The sequence below is a fragment of the Chiloscyllium plagiosum genome, unplaced genomic scaffold (assembly GCF_037043375.1).
Source record: "Chiloscyllium plagiosum isolate Xiang-an unplaced genomic scaffold, Cpla_swu_hap1 HiC_scaffold_32, whole genome shotgun sequence".
Classification (NCBI taxonomy): Eukaryota; Metazoa; Chordata; class Chondrichthyes; order Orectolobiformes; family Hemiscylliidae; genus Chiloscyllium; species Chiloscyllium plagiosum.
Window position 1 is genome coordinate 52,710,842 of NW_028270170.1, and position 12,424 is coordinate 52,723,265.

At 48.3% G+C, this 12,424-nt stretch overlaps 1 long non-coding RNA gene across 1 annotated transcript; it reads left to right on the forward strand.

Moving 5' to 3' along the window:
• Positions 1 to 589: 589 nt before the first annotated feature.
• Positions 590 to 7,512, forward strand: LOC148141830 (uncharacterized). Its single transcript, XR_015752455.1, has 3 exons — positions 590 to 839; positions 1,705 to 1,930; positions 7,279 to 7,512. It is a non-coding gene; the product is annotated as an uncharacterized LOC148141830 (long non-coding RNA).
• The last annotated feature ends 4,912 nt before the right edge of the window (positions 7,513 to 12,424 follow it).

Here is a 12,424-nt window from a genome sequence, read left to right on the forward strand (position 1 = left end):
GAAGGTGAGGCCCCTCCGGAGGACTGATCTCCCATCCTCAGAGAGGGGCAGGTCCGGAGGGATGGTGAACACACGGCAGGGCGGGGAGCTAGGACCTGGTGTGGGACTGGAGCTGGATGTGGGGGCGGGGTTAGGTCTGGGGGCGGGGACAGAGGTCGGTGGGGGGGCGGGGTTGGACATGGTGATGGAGACCGGCGTGGGGGCGGGGTTAGGCGCGGTGACGGAACTCGGCGGGGGGCGGGGTTCGGCGCGGTGACGGAACGCGGCGGGGGCGGGGTTATGCGCGGTGACGGAACGCGGCAGGGGGCGGGGTTAGGCGTGGTGACGGAACGCGGCGGGGGGCGGGGTTAGGCGTGGTGACGGAACGCGGCGGGGGGCGGGGTTAGGCGCGGTGACGGAACGCGGCAGGGGGCGGGGTTAGGCGCGGTGACGGAACGCGGCGGGGGGCGGGGTTAGGCGTGGTGACGGAACGCGGCGGGGGGGGCGGAGACACATGCGGCGATGTCCCGATGCAGGTCGCTGACGTCACTGGGGGCAGAAGTAGCTGCGGCGACCACGGAGACAGAGTTCTTCCCCATAGCCGCGGAGGTCGCCAATCTGTTGGCGATTGTCTTCATGACGATCGCAGAGCAGGTTGTCTGTGCGGCGATCCCGGAGGCGGTTGTTTGGGCCGCGATCATGAAGGTTGCGAGGTCGGTGGGGGCGGACGTGACGTCATCGTCGGCGGCGTCTGCGGCTATTGCCGCGGGCGCTGTAGCGGCCGCGTGTGTAATGGCGCCGGACTGGTTTCGGAGACCGATGGAAGTTTCTGGAACGGTTGAGGAATCCGGAGTTTGGGGGTAAGTGCATGAAAGTTCTTGGTACTTACTGCCTTTAATTTCCGATATGGCTAGAAAGAACTGTTTGTTCAGTCTATGGATTCTTCTGTAAATGAAGAACAGTAGAGGTCCTTTACAGGTCTGTGAGAGAGTTGTCCTGAGCTGGGGTAGGTCGAGTTGCAGGGAATGTAGGTACCGGCGCATGGCTGCAAGCGTGGAGCGGAGGATCCGGAGGGAGGTCCGTTGCTGGAGGCTGCGGATTTGTTGCAGGTGCTGGTTGTCCTGGTTGGGTCCAAATTGTGTTGGTCGGAAGGTGATCTGGAGTCCATGGGGGATCAGTCGGTTCCGTAGGCAGGTGCTGAGAAAGGAGATATGGCTGTGGTAACGAGTCTGCTTCAGAATGTGGCTGAAGAGCTTCTGTGCAGAGGAGATGACCTGGGGTGTGCAGTGAGAGAGGGACTCACTGAGATCTTTATAGAGAGAGGCAGAGAGCTTCTTCAAGGAAGGCATCCTTGTAAGAGGATTCGCAGTAGGTTGAAATCTTCGAGGAGAAAGTGAGGTCTGCAGATGCTGGAGATCAAAGTTGAAACTTTATTGCTGGAACAGCACAGCAGGTCAGGCAGCATCCAGGGAACAGGAGATTCGACGTTTCGGGCACAGGCCCTTCTTCAGGAATGAGCAGAGGGTGTTCAGCAGGAGAAGATAAAAGGTAGGGAGAACTGTTTTAGTTTATGATGGGACATAAAGTGCTGGATTGAAAGAGGTTAATTGGATTTGGTTGTTCAGTGATTCTGACTGATGTCAGTCTCCATGGATCCTAATTGTGTTACTGGAGGGTTTCTGACTTTTATTAATAAGAGGTTCCTTTTAATGCATTACCCCACAGGATCAGCAGGAACATCACCTTCCAGCAGCAACAGGCCTCTGGACAGAGGGAAAGGAGAGATTGGAATCGGAGAATAGATTGGAATTTACAACAATGGACAAAGGATTAGATTCCGCTCTCTACATGCTTTCTCTAGATCGAACCCCATTAGAATGGCGGGTCAGATACACACTTCAGGTTATTCAAGTCGGTTACTATCCCATCCTGGCTATTCTTGGTGTCCCTGGTAAGTCTCTCTAACTAGTTATTGACTTGATGACCCATATTTAACTCTATTATTGTTCCTGTCCTTGACATTTTGTGAAGCCTGTAACCAGTTGCTTCATTTCCAATGACAAATCCCATTCCTTGTGCCTTGATACAAACCCCTTCCCTGACCAAAGGCTAAGGTTGAAGCAGAATGGTCCCAACCTTGGGTTCTCGTGTACACAAAGCTGATTTCAACCCCCTTCACCTCTCCATCCCAATCCCCTGATAACCACATCCATTATGTCACCCATCTCCATCTTTTCCTGAGTCTGTCTGCTCAATAAATACACAACAAACACTTCCTCAAGTCTGTGAAAAGACAGAGGTGATAAAGTGAGACTTTGTTCCATTGAATATGACACTGAGGGAAACAAGGAAATAGAGACTTTGAACATGTACTTTGGATTGGTCTTACAGTTGGGATACAGCAAGTAATTCAAGAACAGTTGAAAATAAGCGGGAAAAGGGAGGGAGAAAGTTTAAACCAGCATGGTCATGAGACAAATATATGAAGCAAACAACAGAATTAAATGCTGTCAAGTGCCACTTACCTGCCAACCACATTTTAATATCTTCTAAAAGTGGTTGCAGACATTGTTGTTCTTCTGTTATCCAATGTCTCATGTTATTTATGTTGGGAATTGGTTTAGCTCAGTTGCTGGATTGTTGGTTTACAGAGCAGTGTGGGTTCAATTCCCATCATCACTTTGTGGTTACCATGAAGGACTCTCCTTGTGAATCTCTTCCCTTGCCCGATTTCTGTGGCCCTCAGGTACAATCACCACCAGTCACTTCTCTCTGTAATGAGAGAGCAGCTCCTGTGGTCTGGTAAGACAATAGCAACATAAAAAAATGTTTATGTTACACCTTATCTGTATTGCTCATCAACATTAGGTGAGAGTTTTGTAAACTATCTGAAGATTCAAATAATTTAAGAGTCAGCCATGGATCAGCCGAACTGCAAATGTAAATGGACTCAGGAATTTACTGCAGATGGAAATTGTATGAGCCTTTCAAAAGGTAAACCCTCTGGATCTTCGGTCATTCAAACATTGTCTGTCCCATCAAAACCCTCGATCTTCCATATGTCAGAGAAATTGTGTTCCATTCCAAGATTGACACATTGACAGTTTTTTAGATTCATTGACATATTTGGTAGTCTCTAACCCGTCTGTGCTCTTCAATTGCCCTGTTAAGCTTACTCTCACTCTGATGGCTGGTCTTGGTTTTATTCTGCCACACTCTTTATTCAGCCGTCTCTCTCTACTCTACTCTCATTGCTGTTCTCAGGCCAGCTCTGTCGCTGCTCTTTACCCCCGTTCATCTCTTCACTGCAGGTGGAATGAAAATGTCAGCTTAGCGGTGACTTTTATCCAATATTCTATAACATCATGTTTCATTCCATCCCTAATTATAATTTGCATTTTATACTTGCTTTCTTTGAATGTTAATCTGTCTCAAGCAGATAATCCTGTGGCAGGTACAATCATTTCAATACATCAGGCACAGTAACATACATTGAAAAGACAGTAAATCATGAGTCAAATCAATTCCTTTGATTCAACCTGATGAATAATCCTCGTTTAATTCCCTCTCTTACAGTTAACATAGTGACGATTGTGATTTTGTCTCAGGGTAAGTGTGGTCTCTCAGAATGTGTTACTTATTAAGTGATGGCCATGGCAGCAGCTGATCTCGTGGTGATCATCCTTGATCTGATATTGAGGCACATTCCAATTGTTTATGAGGAGCAGTTTGTTTTCCTGGAGTCCATCCCAGTGTGTAATATCCACGCCATCCTGCTTTATGCAGCCACTGACTGTTCTGTCTGGTTCACCGTCACTTTCACCTTTGATCGGTTTGTGGCCATTAGTTGCCAGAAGCTGAAAAGCAAATATTGCCTCAAAAACACTGCAGCTGTGGTTCTGGGAACAGTGACTGTGCTGAGTGGATTAAAGAATATTTTCTGGTACTTTATGTTAATGGGTCGATATTCACTGAGGAATGACCCTTGGTTTTGTGATGTAACACTCATGACTCTGTTTTCTCGAATCTGGGTAACAATAGAGTTTCTCCATCATATTCTCACCCCAGCTGTCCTGATTTTGCTGCTAAATGTTTTCACCGTGAGACACATTTTACTGAGCAGCAGAGCTCGCAGGAGACTCCGGACTCCCAGCAGTGGCCAGGGATCCAGAGACACAGAGATGGAGAATCGAAGGAAGTCCATTATTTTACTGTTTGTTATCTCAGCAAATTTCATCCTATTATGGGCAACATTAATGCTGTTTTCTATCTGTAGGCGAATGTGGTTACTGGGCTATCGCTCTGTATATATACAGATGGTTTGGTACAGGAATGTGGCTTCATGCTGCAGCTCCTGAGTTGCTGCACAAACACTTGTATTTATGCTGTTACTCAAACCAAGTTCAGGGAACAGCTGAAAAATGCACTGAAATATCCCTTCACATCAATTGTTAAATCTACTGGATGATCAGAATAACCCATTGTTGAGAGTTTCCAGCGTTCTCTCATTATATTCCATCTTTCCAAGAGGGACCAGGCTGTTGCTGTGATAAGGTATGGGTGGTCTATTTGCCCTCCCTGGGGATAATGTTGTTATGGACCAGAACAGATCCCCTCAAAAGTATTTTGAGAAGGTAGCCTAGACCCAAATGTTTTCTTCTTAAATGTAGATGTAGTGTTGTGTTCCAGAGGCAATTCGATTGGTCAAACTGCTCAACGTTAGCAAAATACAATTTATTCAAACACGACAGATAAAATACAAATAAAAAGAGGAACATAGAATAACTTAACTCTGTTGGAAAACTTAACAGAATAATAAATCCAGTAGCAACCCATAAACACACCCTTTTGTAAAAAGGCAAATTCGGAAAACAGATTTTTTCACATGCAACCCAACGGCAGAGAGAAAGAAAAAAAATGAAGCATAACTCAGAGAGAGTAGTATGAGGAGACATTTCCTGCTGCTTCCAAGCCTCTTTTGACTCCAATAGCAACTACTGACAGTGACCTAAGATTCTGTGACAGCTTGCGCACACCCATTCAGGCTGCTTCTATTGTTGCAACTTTAAAAAAACAAGACCTCACAAAAGTTGTTTATCTTCCCATAGACTGCTCCGTACCTGTTCCCCAATCTCTCATTAAAAGAAACGAGGACAAAACACACCTCTGAAAATCACAGCCTTGTCACAGTAATGCAATCAACGTGGGGCCTGTTCCTGATGGTGATGAGATGGAAGGACATAGGAGTCATTTAGGAGTAGGAAATCAGAGAATCTATCTGCAAACAGAATAGCCTGAGGACCCTCTGATTGTTCATTAAACAGTAGCATCATTAATCTCCACCCAGCATTGCTCCCTTCCCCAGAGGCTAAACTTGTTTCCTCACTGAACAGCTTCTCTTTTACCTCATTTAACTGCCGCCAACTGAAGGGGAATGCAACGTGTCCCCACAATGACCCCAGCTTTTTTTTTTATTGGTTATGTTGAGCTTTTCTTGATCTAATCCTGCAAGGCCCCCTCCCTCAACTCGATTTTTTTGTCAGTACATTGATGACTAGATCAGTGCACTTCATAGTCACATGATGTATTGGATCATTTTGGTCACCATTTCCAGGTTTGATCCTTCTCCCCTTCACCAGGTCCATTTCCAAATCCTCCCTTCTCTTCAACTTCTCTTTCAATTTCTGGGGATGAGCAGTCAATGAATACTCGTTATGAGCTCAGCCACACATCCTCAGACTGCCCTTTCTGTAAGGATTCCATTCCATTCTGAGTTTATTGGTGTACCTCATCTCTGTTGGGAGAGCATAGCCTTCCACATTTGAAGGTCCTTTTACTTTTCTCTTGTATGAGGATTCTCTCACACTCCCCCAACCCCATGTTTGATAAGACCCCTGACTGTGTAAGAACCCTTCCCCTCCCTCTTTGTTGTTTTCCTCCATCCATCCCTCCCTCCCTCCTCCACACTCAATGCATTATCTCCTGCCCCGACTCTAACGTGACGCCATCACAAAACATCTTGGCCTGCATTTCCCTTGCAGCCTTCCCAAGGGTCTATTCCCTCTGGAGTGGCCTCAGCCATCCTGCTTACAGCACCTTCCTGAGCGACTGGAGTAGGCATAACATTCACCTCATCCCTCGTCCAAGTATAAGACCCTAAACACTCCTTTCCACTGGGAAAAAAAACAAAGGATTTGCCTTCTTTTACCTTTTTCAAAATCAAGAAACTTAATTTGCTCCTGAAAATGCTGTGTCCTCTACAGAGGGAGAGGGGCCTGTTCACCAGAGGGACAGGGGATCGAGAGTGGGGTTCGTACCCGTGGTGATGGAGGATTGGGAGTGGGGACTGTTCAGCAGATGGGTGGGGAATGGGGTGATAGAAGATTGGTTGTGGGCCAAGTTCCCATGGTGTCCGGACAGTGAGCAGATCGTAATGTCCACTCTCACTTTCAATAACATTGACCCATTGGAGCAGGGAGAGGGCATGAGGGGTATGTGCAACAAGCACACACCAGACAGAGATGGCCATTCGCCAGAGGAGAGATTAAGAGAAGAAGGAGGAGTAGGAAAAGCTTTTGGGATTGGGACTGGGATTCCTCCCATCCAGAGATGCATGGTTCAGCAGTTTGCCTCAGGCCCTGTGTGTAACACGTGGGGATCTCTCTCCAGCTGAATTCATCTCAGATTGACTGGACACCTCTGTTCTTTATTTGGAATATTTAGCTCTCAGTCTGTGTCAGGGGCATTAGTATCATTTTAAAATGATCAGATTCCACTCACAGGGTCCACACCGGGACTGGGAAATGAACAGGACCCAGTGTCACAAATCAATTCCACACATAGCTCCCACTTTCTAATAAAGCCAGTCAGCTCCATTTCTTCAACCCCTCTCTCTTTATCTAATGGTCAGGGTTGGAACGTCACCTGGGTGTAAGGATCCTGATGCCTGAACCGAACTGGGAGGGGGAGACTGAGCCCAAACCTCCTGGCAGTGAGACTGGGATATACGTGTGAGGGAGTGAGGGAGGGAATGAGGGAGTGACAACAGGTTTTATTGAGTAAACTGATTTCCAGAGGTGACGGCAGGGGGAGGATTTTATACTTTCTGGAGTCCAGACTCCACTTCCATACACATGTCACGATAACAAAGCTCCATCTCCACACACACAGAAGATAAACTGAGATTAAAGGTCCAATTCCGTTCCCTTTACACCTCCCCCAGGTTCTTCAATGCTAATGCTTTTGACCATGACCATACAGCCATTAACACTGAACTGGTTTATTCTGATCCCCACACAGCTCATCAGTCTATTTTGCTCAAGGGTCAAATCTCCCACGGTGTGCTTTGTGAAAGTGTAGGATATAGACGATCTCTTGTCGATTCCCAGAGCAATGATGTAATGGTGGATGAGAATGGCAGCTGGTTGTTGTGCTGTGACACTCAGGAAGAGGAGCCTGCAGCACTGAAAACCACTCAACAAAGAATGGATTTCCACGAGGAGAGTCCAGGCTGTAAACAGACCCAGCTTTTAGAAAGGAAGGCAAAGTAGTGACATTCTCATGGTCCTTTCTCTCAGCTTTGCTCTTTGACCTGGAGATGAATGTAATCAGATAGAAAGGGGAATGTAGGGTGTTCCACAGAGAAGGGTGGAGACAAGGAAATACAGATTGCACCATTATTCTAGGGTTGGGATTTGTTCTGTTATGTCTCATGGACTGTGTGTCTGTATACAATACAGAGACATGCTCATGGTATCATCATGGTGTATGGCCTGAGGGTGGAAAGGTCACCGACTCCATCAGACCGCCAGGAACAATTGGAGCATGACATGTGGCTAGGAGAATGCTGCTTTCTGCTGTGACCCAGTCGTTAATGTTAGCCCATTCACCTGCAGGTGTACCTGCAATTACAAGGTTTTCTATATAATAGTCAGCTGCAATAAATGTCATTTGGAATCAATATCATGCTGCCCACAACCAGTTTCTTATGTAACCATGGAAACATCAGCATTGTCACATCGGGTAAAACACTCTCCTAGATCAAACTCTCACGAGGAATTTCTTTCCCTGAAGGTGTTTCTGTTGTTAAGGCTTGAGGTGACTGAGGTGCAGAGAGGGACAGTGTGGGGAGTCCGTGAAAGTGTCAGACTGTGCCATCATGGACAATAAAATAACTACAGGAACAGGGTCAACAGGAACTTCCTGCAGATCCACTCCCACAGCCACCATCATTCTGTCGGTGATTCCTTCATGAAGGAGGGAACAAAATATCCTGGTTTTCTCTCTCTCCAGACTTTCCTCTTCAAGAGTTAGGTCACTCAGTAACTGTAGCAGAAAGTTTCCTGCAGCTAATCATTTCCAGACCTTGGAGTTCTGAATATTGCTGCAATGCAGAGGCTGTTTTGTTCATTAATGCCTCTCAATATGATGTCAATTAGGGATGAACACTGGATGTTTGAGTGTAAGAGTTTTGTAAATCTTCTGCAAGATTCTCAGTTTCCACCTGAAAAGCTTGATTGCCTTATGTGCCTGTTAATAGTTGGTCTTTATGTTCTGTCGTCTCACTGAGGGAGTCACACTGTGCCATTCCTTGCTGAGATTGAATGGGTCAAGCTGGTTTTAACATTTCCACGTTAACATTTACCGAGGGACACTCTCCGTATGCAGGAGGTCTATAGTCTGTTCTTGGAGGAGAAAGTGAGGTCTGCAGATGCTGGAGATCAAAGTTGAAACTTTATTGCTGGAACAGCACAGCAGGTCAGGCAGCATCCAGGGAACAGGAGATTCGACATTTCGGGCACAGGCCCTTCTTCAGGAATGAGCAGAGAGTGTTCAGCAGGAGAAGATAAAAGGTAGGGAGGAGGGACTTGGAGGAGGGGCGTTGGAAATGTGATAGGTGGAAAGAGGTCAAGGTGAGGGTGATAGGTCGGAGTAGGATGGAGGCAGAGAGGTCAAGAAGACGACTGCAGATCAGGAAGGCGGTGCCGGGCTGGAGGGATTCGGCTGCGACAAGGTGGGGGGAGGGGGGATGAAGAAACTGGTGAAGTCCAAGTTCATCCCCGGTGGTTGGAGGGTTCCCAGTCGGAAGATAAGACGCTCCTCCTCCGACCGTCGGGTTGTTGTGGTTTGGCGGTAGATGAGTCCAATGACCTGCATATCCTCGGTGGAGTGGGAGGGGGAGTTGAAATGCTGTGCTACAGGGTGGTTGGGTTGGTTCGTCCGGGTGGCCCAGAGGTGCTCTCTGAATCGCTCCGCAAGTAGGCGGCCTGCATCCCCAATATAGAGGAGGCCACACCGGCTGCAGCGGATGCAGTAGATGATGTGGGTGGAGGTGCAGGTGAATCTGTGGCGGATATGGAAGTTTCCTTTGGGGCCTTGGAGAGAAGTGAGGGGGGAGGTGTGGGCGCAAGTGTTGCACCTCCTGCGGTTGCAAGGGAAGGTGCCGGGAGTGGAGGTTGGGTCGGTGGGGGGTGTGGATCTGACAAGGGAGTCGCGGAGGGAGTGGTCTCTACGGAAAGCTGATACGGGAGGGGAGGGAAATATATCCTTGGTGCTGGGGTCTGTTTGGAGGTGGCGGAAGTGACGGCGGATGATGCGCTGTACATGGAGATTGGTGGGGTGGTAGGTGAGGACCAGTGGGGTTCTGTCCTGGTGGCGGTTGGAGGGGCGGGGCTCAAGGGCGGAGGAGCGGGAAGTGGAGGAGATGCGGTGGAGGGCACCGTCGACCACGTCGGGGGGGAAATTGCGGTCCTTGAAGAAGGAGGCCATCTGTGTTGTACGTATTTTGAACTGGTCCTCCTGGGAGCAGATGCGGCGGAGACGAAGGAATTGGGAGAATGGGATGGCGTTTTTACAGGGGGCAGGATGGGAGGAGGTGTAGTCCAGGTAGCTGTGGGAGTCGGTTGGTTTGTAGTAGATGTCCGTGTTGATTCGGTCGCCTGAGATAGAAACAGAAAGGTCTAGGAAGGGGAGGGAGGAGTCCGAGACTGTCCAGGTGAATTTGAGGTCGGGGTGGAAGGTATTAGTGTAGTGGATGAACTGTTCAACCTCCTCGTGGGAGCACGAGGTAGCGCCGATACAGTCATCAATGTAGCGTAGGAAAAGATGGGGGGTGGGGCCAGTGTAGTTGCGGAAGATGGATTGTTCCACATACCCTACGAAGAGGCAGGCATAGCTGGGGCCCATGCGGGTGCCCATGGCTACTCCTTTTGTTTGGAGAAAGTGGGAGGATTGGAAAGAAAAGTTGTTCAGGGTGAGGACCAGTTCGGTCAGTCGAAGGAGGGTGTCGGTGGAAGGGTACTGGGTGGTACGGCGGGAAAGGAAGAAGCGGAGTGCTTTGAGTCCTTCGTGATGGGGGATGGAGGTGTACAGGGACTGGATGTCCATGGTGAAGATGAGGCATTGGGGACCGGGGAAGCGGAAATCCTGGAGGAGGTGGAGGGCGTGGGTGGTGTCACGAACGTAGGTGGGGAGTTCTTGGACTAATGGGGACAGGACCGTGTCGAGGTATGCCGAGATGAGTTCGGTTGGTAGTCTGTTCTTATCAACTTTGACTGAACAAACATTCCAGTTTATCCCTGGCTGACTGATGGGTTGGTTTTATAACTTCCTGCTACCATCTACATATCTCAGCGATTTCAGCACAGGGGATATTAACTTGTTCTAAGTTCAGCTTAAAGATCTCTTTATCCCTGGGTAGCTTTTTATTAGCTACTTGGTGGTAATGGACTTTAGGTGAAAGTGAGGACTGCAGATGCTGGAGATCAGAGCTGAAAATGTGTTGCTGGAAAAGCGCAGGAGGTCAGGCAGCATCCAAGGAGCAGGAGAATTGATGTTTGGGCATGAGCCCTTTTTCAGGAATGAGGAAAGTGTGTCCAGCAGGCTAAGATAAAAGGTAGGGAGGAGAGACTTGGGGGAGGGGTGTTGGAATAGGTGGAGGGAGGTTAAGGTGAGGGTGAGAAGGTGAGGGTGATCATGGACTTTCCCAAGGATTGAAGTTTCTCTGAATGTGCTAAGCGCAGGTTGATCCTCTCTATACACATTTGCAAAGATGTGCTTGAATACACAGGCTGCCTATTCTGCCTGTGAAGGTGAGACAGTGTCTTCCCCAGAATCAGTCTCATTTGGAACAAAGACCTCTCACTCCGACTCCAGTAAATAAATGACTTCAATGAATGATTTCCTTTTCGAAAATTATATTCTGAAAGAGTGAACCTGGTCCAGAATCCCTTACAGCTGGTCACTGCCATCTTTAATGGGCCTTCTTTTCCTGCTAATTTCACCTTCTGTTACCCACACTCTCTCAAAGCTGGGTCGGAGTGTCTGAAGGGGAAGGTGATCATTTGCACACTGAGCCAGTGGCTGCATCTTCTATGTCTGCCAAGCAAAGGCTGTCTAAAGTTGTACAGAGAGATCTGCTTAATGAGGAATCATAGTCATCAAAAACAGTGTACAGTGTCACTCTAAATTTACTTGTGGACAAGGCCAGCAATGGAAGTGACCTTTTGGGGGTTATCCATGGGATCATAGAGAGATGGGGTTCAGATCAGGAGGGTAACAGGTGACAGATCTCACCTGCCTCCCGAAAGAAACAGCACCCACCCCCTTCCTCCAGACCTCCCCCATGCAGCTGAATTGGAGACTTTGCCCGCGACTGCAGGGCACCCCAAATACCATCATGGTCATGAGGAAGTTGGCAGCACCCCACTGTACCCAGGGCTCCCCCCTGGAAGGAGCTGTGTGGGTGACAGTCACAGCGACTCCCCCCTGTGTAGTGATTGGGACCAGGTGGATCTGGTGGACTATGAGCTCCTTGATGAGGGATGTTAATCTGGGCCAAATCAGGAAGGCCTGGCTGACCAGTATTACCAGGGGATTGAGAATCTCCTCAGTTCAGGAACCTGACTCGGAGCTGGCTGGTCACAGCCAGTGTACTCTGCCCAAGTAAATCAAGGGGGATATGGTGACAGGGTCTGGGGGCTCAGGTCCCAGAATCGGATGGATTTGGATCGGTTCAAACAGACTTGGGGATTACTGTCCCAGACCTTAAAATAAACCTTCGGTGGAAAGATACGGTTAGTTTTGGTTACTTGTGGTTGGTCAAATCAAAAGCTGGGGGAAATGGCTTTTAACATTGCAAAAAACGTTCTGGGTTTGAACAAATTCCCAAATTTGCCGAGGAAGTTTAGAAAGAGAAACTTTCAGAATTAGCAGACAGGCTAAAATTTTCAAAGTACCAAAATTCAACAATAAAGACATAGAAGCCTTTTTGAATTATTTTGAACAACCGGTGAGACAGATGACTCGGCCAGAGACTGTGGGGGTAATGGTCGTTCCCCCCAGTGGGAGTTGGTAGGTGGGGTGAGTGAGGTGTTTGCAGCGCTGTCAGATGGGGGTGTGAAGAGATTGTGAAGATGGTAAACAGGCTCTCGAGTGGCTACAAATG